Source organism: Nematolebias whitei, chromosome 17, assembly GCF_014905685.2.
Source record: "Nematolebias whitei isolate Nwh7 chromosome 17, NemWhi1, whole genome shotgun sequence".
NCBI lineage: Eukaryota > Metazoa > Chordata > Actinopteri > Cyprinodontiformes > Rivulidae > Nematolebias > Nematolebias whitei.
The window spans coordinates 19,851,361-19,859,831 of record NC_056514.1 but is presented as its reverse complement, the minus strand read 5'-3'; positions in this window follow the sequence as shown (position 1 = coordinate 19,859,831).

The window sequence follows — 8,471 nt, the reverse complement described above, 5'->3', positions numbered from 1 at the left end:
ACGTAAGAAATTTGAGAACCCCACGAGGTTTCATTTGCAACGTGACGCTAACAGTGGCAGCCCAGTATTATACCAGTGTAAAAATATACACACTAACAGAACTCAAACAGAAGAGTACGAATAGAGAAGTCATCTTTTATTGCCACGTAAGAAAGTTGTATATATAACAATGGAAATATACTGTCAGATGCCAAATTAACAACAATCAAACTAAAGAAATACCCCCGTGATCCCTTCCCAAAATAAAAAGAAAACAGTCATAGCAACACTATGGTAATATATTCTTTTGACAATACATACTTTTTATTTATTTATTTATTTTTGTTACAATATTTGTAGAGTACCAAAATACAGCTTTTTCATAACTTAGTTTCACAAATTATAAAGTCAGTGAACAGTAAAAGGACAATGGGGCATCACGGTGCATATTATAAGCTACTGTGTAAACAAGAGTGGGCTCTAACGTAGAAAATATGCTTTACTAGTCACGCATATAATGCTGCAATCTGGGCCCATCTGTATGTATCCATAAACACATGTGCATAAATACCACAAAATGGTTGGGACATCAAAAATAGAAAATTTAATCTCTTATAGGTTTGCATGTGATGCGTGATTAACTTCAAAACGAGTTAATCAGTTCCATAAATGGGTATGCTTGTTAAGGGATAACTGTTGTATTGCAAATAGCTTACTGATTATTTAAAAGTAATAAGAAAGGCCTCAGCACTGAACCATTAACAAGGCCAGCGACCAGAGGTTGCTTGAAATCCTTCTAATACATCAGTAAGTACATTTGATGAGGGCTTCAGATAAAAATTGTACGTTTAAAATACACCAAAGGAGCAAACCCTGTTAAAGCAAATGTTTAGCGTTACTGGATATCCAACACTGTATCTCCTCTGTCTCCATGTGTGCATAAAATTAGACAGTTGCCCATAAAATGTTGAACTATACAAAGTTGTAAACATAAGAGATGAGGGCTCGTTCATAATATATGAATGTCTGATGATACAGATGCTGCTGTTTATTGGCTGCAACATTTACAATGCCATAAGCTCCAACAAACAGCAATGGTAAAGGGCAGGAAAGAAATGAGAAAATAATTTTTTTTATATAATGTCACTTGTATTTGAGCCCTTTATTGTTTTCCCAATAAGCTGTACAGATCACATTTTCCAGTTATCATCATGCTGCTCTGCGTTCTCATCGGTAAAAAGAGTATACTGCATTTGATGTACAGTAGGTAAAACAACTCTGATAGCTACTACCCACCAAGAAACAAATAAATCACAGACGACAGTATTTTCCTGATTCAGACTGACATCAAGAACAATCCGTGCTTTATATCTCTAGCATAATTATGACAGAAAGTTAAAGAATACTTATCCAACACAACGGGGGCTGACAAAATGTACCAGTACATATTACAAGCAGCCAATAAACCTGGAGAGATCAGGTATTGAGTTGAGAATGCATTAAGCGACGTGTTTAGGAAATAGATGATAATCCTAGGTTTGTGATATTCAAGCAGCATGAACTGACTGGACGGCCATGTGTGTGTTACATCAGTTGTCTCTGATTCACACCCCGACAAATAGAGCTGTTGCACCACTAATATTTTTACAGAATCAATAATTTGATGTTATTTCTCCATCACCTGTAGTTTTTTTTTACCCATTTTTCAAGGATACAAAGCTTTTCCACGCATCTCTCTGTGTTTTGCTGGTTAGGCCTTCTTCACAATGGATGACAACCCCAACTTAGACCTAACTAGAACATGGATACTTTTTGCAGGACCTCAAAGTTTGTATTAAAAATGCAGATGGCTCTCCATTATGGAGACATCACGGAGAGTTCTGAGCATTCCATATCTTTCCATAACAACCAAGCTATGTGGGAACAAATTGTTTTGGAGTGTGTTGGCATGCAGTTGTGGCTTATTCATAAAAAGAGGCTCAGACCAAGACTATGAGTTTGATTGTGACAAGGTTGTGGAAAACAATGGTATACCCATGGTGTCAGTATCCTGCTGCCCTACACCCTCACATGATCTGAGAGCGGGCCACAGAGTAAAAGTCATAAAACCTACTGCAGGAGTGTCTCTGAATTGTGGAATGAAGTACTTGTCAGACACTTGGAACATGGAGCACCAGAAAGAAAGGTTTCTAAGTTGGTTACAGTTTAGCTATGTTATAGGGTGTATGGGTCATGAAGGATAAGGTGGTGTCATTCTATCTAAAGGGGGCCTTAAATATCACAGTTAAGAACTATTAAAGCCCGTCTGACTGCTTTTCTCCATACAGCTCCTGTTTTGGCTCTTATTATAATTTTCCTTTCAGATTGATATTGTGCCGTTTTGTCCAGCAACAGTCTGCTTCACTGAACAAAAGATGCTGATTTGAGTGCCTTCATGCTTTGTTTGTATTAATGGTTCTTAGACGAGGAAATGTTTTTTTCTTGGTCGAGCCAAACCAAGAAAGTACAATTTGATCAATAAAACTCCATTGATTATCCCAACCATACCACCTACCAACATACCAACCACTCTGTTTTGTCACCCTTGCTGCCTCTTTTTAATATTTCCAGAAATTGTATGTGGGTTAGTGGGAGCACAAACATTTGTAATTAATTCATTTTAGTTTGAAGTTGTTGTGTCTACTTTGTGAATGAGTAGGCATTTACGTATTTGTCTTGTAACTTTTTCTTTGATTGCTTTTCCTTGTGTCCCTAAGATTTTGACACAATTAACCCATTGATTGGTCACCACCCTTTTATCAATATAAACTATTTGCAAAATGCTGGGTTCATATAGATTTGATCCCTTTTCTTGCCCATTTTGACAAATTACCATCAGCCTATGAGTTACGAGTAGGAGACACAGTGGACTATTTACATGCAGGAATAAAAATGCATCTTTTAGAGTTTAAAGCAAAATAAATAATCAAGTGATATCTCTCTGCAGGACTCAGTCTGATTTTATGAAAGTTGTTTGGACTGAAACAATTCTGAATCTAGTCCCTAAACCTTACAAAGTATTTTATCTGCAAGTCTTAAAAGTGGGATCAAACTTCTAAATTATTTGCCAAAAATACCTCTCATGATCTAATGTGTATACGTCTCTGGGATGAGAATCAGCACCTCCAAATCTGAGGCCATGGTCCTCAGTCGGAAAAGGGTGGATTGTTCTCTTCAGGTCGAGGGTGAGGTTCTGCCTCAAGTGGAGGAGTTCAATTATCTTAGGGTTTTGCTCATGAGAGATAAGAATGGAGCGTGACATTGACAGACGGATTGGTGCAGCATCTGCAGTATTGTGGTCTCTGTACTGGTCCGTTGTGGTGAAGAGGGAGCTGAGCTGTAAGGCAAAGTGCTCTGTTAACCAGTCAATCTATATTCCTACCCTCACTTATGGTCATGAACTCTGGGTAGTGACCAAAAGAATGAGATCACAGATACAGATGGTTGAAATGAATTTCCTCCACTAGGTACTGTAGTTGGACTCTCCCTTAGAGATGGAGTGAGAAGTTCAGTTATCAGGAGAGACTCGAAGTAGAACCACTGCTCCTCCACATCGAGAGGAGCCAGTTGAGGTGGTTCGGGCATCTGGAAAGGATGCTTCCTGGGCACCTCCCTAGGGAGGTTCTTCAGGCATGTTGGACAGGGAGGAGACCCCAGGGAAGACTCAGGACATGCTGGAGAGACTACATCTCTCAGTTGGCCTGGGAACACCTTGGAATCCTCCCAGAAGAGCTGGAAGAGGTGGCTGTGGAAAGAGATGTCTGCACCACCCTGCTCAAGCTGATGCCCCCGAGACCCGACTTTGGAACAAGCGGAAAATAATGGATAGATGGATGGATCTAATATGCAATTTAAAAAAATAACATTTCAAATTAGTGTTTGCTTAAAAAAACACATTTTTGTAATTTACGGATAAAAAAGCATAAAACCTCCAACGGCTAAACTATCAGTGGTCTTTTTCATTTACCCTTTATTAATACAGGTAGTCTCATTGAGTCCAGATAGCTAATTTTCAAGAGAGACCTGTTTGTGGGAGCAGATGTTGGTGGTTAAGGGTTTTTCTTAGGGGCCCAGAGTGGGGCAAATGAAGGTGGAGGCAGGTGTGGGTGTTTCATTTTGTTATAAGAAAGGTAAGATTATTAGATAAGAGTTGCAGCCAATTGTGTTTCATGGATATTTGTTGGTTACTTGGTGCTCACTGGCTGAAGAACACCTACTTGTTTTCTGCCGAAACCTCTTTTTGGAGTAATTAGCAGTGTTTCGCAGGTGGGAAGCAATAAAGACTCAGGATATTTAACTTGTGCTAATGTTGATTTGGAACAATTGTTTCTCAACAACATGAGCTCATGAGTTTCAGTAGTTTGGCCTGCCTTGACAGTGCATGTTTACATCTTAAAGATGTGGTTCTGAGTCACTGAAGTGGGGTTCTGTGGAGTTATTTATAGCAGTCAGTATCTTATCTGCAGCAAATGGAAGTCTGATTGACTGTTTTTGAAAACTGATCCTCATAGACGAGTGACACATACTACATAACTGCCACGCTGGTTTCAAAGCAGACTGTGGCTGTCTTATATTAGACAGTTATTTACACAGACGTCTGAGGTTATTTACACTAAAGACCATGTTGGCCAATGGTCCTTTGAAATTATACTCCTACATAAAATGTGCTGCAAACAAAGCATGCCAAGTATAACTCAGCATATAAACTAGCCCAAAAAGTAAAATGAGGATTTGATGCACTATGCTGGTTTCTTTATATCAGTGCCTCCCAACCATGGTCCCTGAGGAACACCATTCTGCACGTTTTAGTAGTTTCCCTGCTCCAACACGTCTGATTCAATTATTTAATTACAGTATTTTATCAGGTTCTGCAGAAGCCTGCTAATCACCCATTCATTCAAATCAGGTGTGTCAAAGTAGGGAAACAACTAAAACATGCAGGATGGTGTTCCTCAAGGACCAGGGTCAGGAACCCCTGCTTTAGATACACTTTTTCAGTGATTGCCATTTTGTATTTTATATTATTTTTTATTATTGAATCAGACTGTTTCTGTTTGAACTTAAATGGCTGTATATAACTGGATTTCTAGATAAAAACTGAATTTAAGAAAAAGAAAAACTATTTAAAAGAAAATGCAAAATGTGCGTTAAAGAACCTTCTGATTGTATATAAGATTTTAGTTTTTATTTCGCATTGGTTATTATTAACTAACAATGCAGTCACTCCACAACTTATTGAAAGTTGTCCTGTTCCTTTTAAACTATATTAAAAAAATGTGATCCATGTAGCCTTTTGAGACCCTACATTTTGATATCAAGACATTGTCTTTTTGCACAATAATTTGGTTCAGCTTCATCCTTTTGTCTGTTTTTCAGAAATATATTTTTAGGTTTTGTCATTCTTTTATTCTAATTTTTAAATTAAAAATATATATTTATTAAAATTTTTAAAGTACGAAATGCACTAATTCATTGTACACTCATTCATTGTAATTGTACAAAATCATCATTCTTTGCTGTTTATGAAGTTCTACTAAATTTGAACAACTATAAGAAAATTAGAATGCATAACAAACTAAGGCTGAGGAAGCAGGAGGATAAGCATCTCTCTAGAGCCTCTTTGCCATTAATAAGGTTGACTCCACTCTGCTCTCGTCTTCTCGGTTCTTCTCAGGTGGAGGTGATTCTGTGACTTGTTTTCTCACTCTGGGCAGGATTGTCAGTGCAAAGTGGGCAGTATCATAACAGGTCATTGTATTCGAGCCACCCCAGCCATTGTGGTCCTTAATCACCCTATAATCAAACTTCAGTTTCTTTAGCTTATCCTGGCACTGCTTATAGGTCCAGGCGTAGCCATGCTGCACCATCTCTGATAGCTCCCTGAAAATGTTCTCACTTCCTGTGGCGCCATCCATCAACACGATGAGGAAGTGGCGTTTCAGTTGTAGTTTCCAGTTTTACCTTACGCCCCTGTAAAAATGTTGCCCTGATACTGATTGCTGAGAACAGCTTCACAAAACCCAAATGATCCATCTGATGTAAGGACAGCATAAAAACGGCATGTGCCTCCTACGAGCATATTCGATCTATTCTGCAGTTTTAAACAGAATATTTACCGTTCCAGCATATTACAGTGAACTACACCACACTTTATTCATAAACTGTTTTGCCCTAAACAATTTTTGTGTGCTGTGTTGTCGCAGGAGACCACCTGTGTCCTTTTGTCTCTGTTGGAGCATTTCATGTCTGGCTGACTGATGAACAATGTCAGACATGACTGCCTCCTCAACCCATTCATCTGTGGTTCTGACCTTGTTGACAACAAGCCAGCCAACCACTTTCTGTCAGGTTTATTTTGGCACTAAGAGTAAACGATGAAGGCGTGCTTTTTAACACAATGTTACCACTTTCCTGTTTGCCTACTGGTTGTCTGTATGGTCACTTTTGCAGGGCTCCACAGGCTTGTAAAAATAGGGCAGCTGGCAACGAAGTCTTGTTTCCACATCTTTGCCCAGCTGGATTAAGTCAATTGGCTCTGATCATACACATCCAACAAACTCTGACCTTTACTTCAAGTCTGGCACAAGAAAAAACACAATCTGTTGAAAAAATAAAAAATAAAAGGACGAACAGAAATACTTAAAGCAATGGAGAAACGACCAAATCCATTAGGACTCTTCGAGGGAGAGAAACAAGTATTAAGGGATTATGAACTGTGTTTACAATTGGCTTTACGTGGATTTCGGTGTTTTCAGAGACAATAGGTGCATACTAAAGTTGGATTTAAACGCACACACAGCACAGCCTTGGCAAATGTAAAAGCATCAGAATGTGAGCAGTTTTCAAGAAGGACACAAAACAGTACAAAAAAAATGAAGGTACTTTTTTTTTTTTTTTGCCTCACCGAACGATCACCTCTACTTCCTGCTTCAGCAGTTCACACGAGGACACCAACGTCTTTACAGACGGCTTTGAATCATTGTCCCTCACTGTCTTCACACGGCTTGCTCCCCTTTAACAGAAAAGATTCATCCAAGTCTCTGACGTTTCTGCTCTGAAAGTAAACCGTTCACATACGAACCGGGGAGAAAAGAAAGCTATAAGAAGAGAGAAAGGCTATGAATATTTATATATACTGTAGAAAAAAGCATATTCTCAGTGATCGCTACAAAGGGCCAAGATCTGGAGTTTCACAGTCTTTCTCGTACAACAGGTGCAGTAACAGTACCGACTCTTTGTCTCTGCTGTGATGACGCCTGCCGCTCGGCACTGTGGGAACACAAAGCAAAGCCCACCCTGTAATATATTCGGAAAATGTACGTGTGAATGTGTTTGTCGTGGGTGTATTCTGTATAAATGACGTTTTTTTTTTTAACTACTCAGTTGACTTGCTTTTTATTTTTCGTTGTTAATCCTGTTCCACGCCTTCAGTCCGATCTCAGGTCAGCCACGTGATCCTTAAAGGCAGCAGGGTGTTGCACAGCATTAGGCAAAAATATCCGTTTAAGACCCCTTCATCATGCTCTCAGCTGGCTTAGACATTTTTGATTTAGGAGCTGTAATATTAGGCGCTCCTGGCGCTGGCAGTAAAATGTGTCTCTGGTATACACGCCATATATTAACATCTTTATCTCTCATCAGATTGTCATGTGCACCTCATCTTCCTCGTATATTCTCAAGCATTAAAATGAGCTATTAGCACTTTGTTGCTTGTTCTCTCTCCACAGATCTGTTTTTGTTAGTGTAATGTTGTCGCTGGCACTTGACAGCTGTTTGAGCACAGAACTTAAAAAGAAAAAGAAAAATCTGATCACTTAAAATTTCTAATTTGCACCTAAAGTAGCAGTTAATGTAGCAATTGAAGCGACAAGGTCAAAATTTCAACCGTAGCCACAGATGCTAACATGAAAAACAAAAACTCGCAAACAGGCTTAAAGAAGCCCTTCGAAGATTTGGCCTATTTGTCAGACTCAGATTTATTTTTATGTTTGAGTCATCTAACCCACATAGATTTTTCCAGCTGGTTGTGATGTTCTTTTTTTACTTCCTTCCAGTGAACACTCGAGTACAGTGACTGATCTAATCAAGCTTAGCTCCTTGTGGCAGTGTATAACGCTGTTCCTTTTTTAGAAATCATATATACAATACTGTGCAAAAGTTTTTGTATCCCTGATTTTTTTAATTAATTTTTTTGTACTTTGCCTCGAGGGATTCAAACTATTTTTAAAAGTGGTCTTGATCAAAAGTTCTTTAAGCTAGCTTTACGTCTTTTAAGTCTTTCTTTTGGCTTTGACTGCTTTTTACCTCATTTTTTATTCAGTCCTTGTACCTGACCATGACAGCAGATTGTGTTTATATTTCTTTTTAATTTTTCAAACTGATTACAGAACAAAAAAATGTATATAAATATATATATATATATATATATATATATATATATATATATATATATA